The following is a 211-nucleotide window of genomic DNA, read 5'->3' as shown; positions in this document are numbered from 1 at the left end:
CGCCCGGCCCCGCCCCGCGCCCGCCGCCCATCCACGCGGGCCGGCGGCCATGTTGGTAAAGGCCCGGGTCTGCCATCTTAGTAAAGGGGCGGTTTCCCTTTCGCTTCGGTAGCCCATTCATTCCGCAGATCTTTAGGGAGCGTCTTCTACGTGCCAGGCTACCGGCTGGGCGTCCGTGGCCCGCAGCCTCTGTCCTTGTGGAGCCTACAGT

General features: G+C 66.8%; 1 protein-coding gene across 1 annotated transcript in view; it reads right to left on the bottom strand.

Annotated features, from left to right (window-relative positions):
- XPO6 (exportin 6) overlaps positions 1-9 on the bottom strand; it is a 99,123-nt gene extending 99,114 nt beyond the window's left edge. The window contains exon 1 of the mRNA XM_034669559.1: positions 1-9. This exon is cut by the window's left edge and continues 550 nt beyond it. The gene's annotated coding sequence lies outside the window, so the exon portion shown is untranslated.
- Between the last annotated feature and the right edge of the window lie 202 nt (positions 10-211).

This window comes from Ailuropoda melanoleuca, chromosome 10 (genome assembly GCF_002007445.2).
Source record: "Ailuropoda melanoleuca isolate Jingjing chromosome 10, ASM200744v2, whole genome shotgun sequence".
NCBI classification, from domain to species: Eukaryota; Metazoa; Chordata; class Mammalia; order Carnivora; family Ursidae; genus Ailuropoda; species Ailuropoda melanoleuca.
This window is presented reverse-complemented; position numbering and strand designations above follow the sequence as displayed.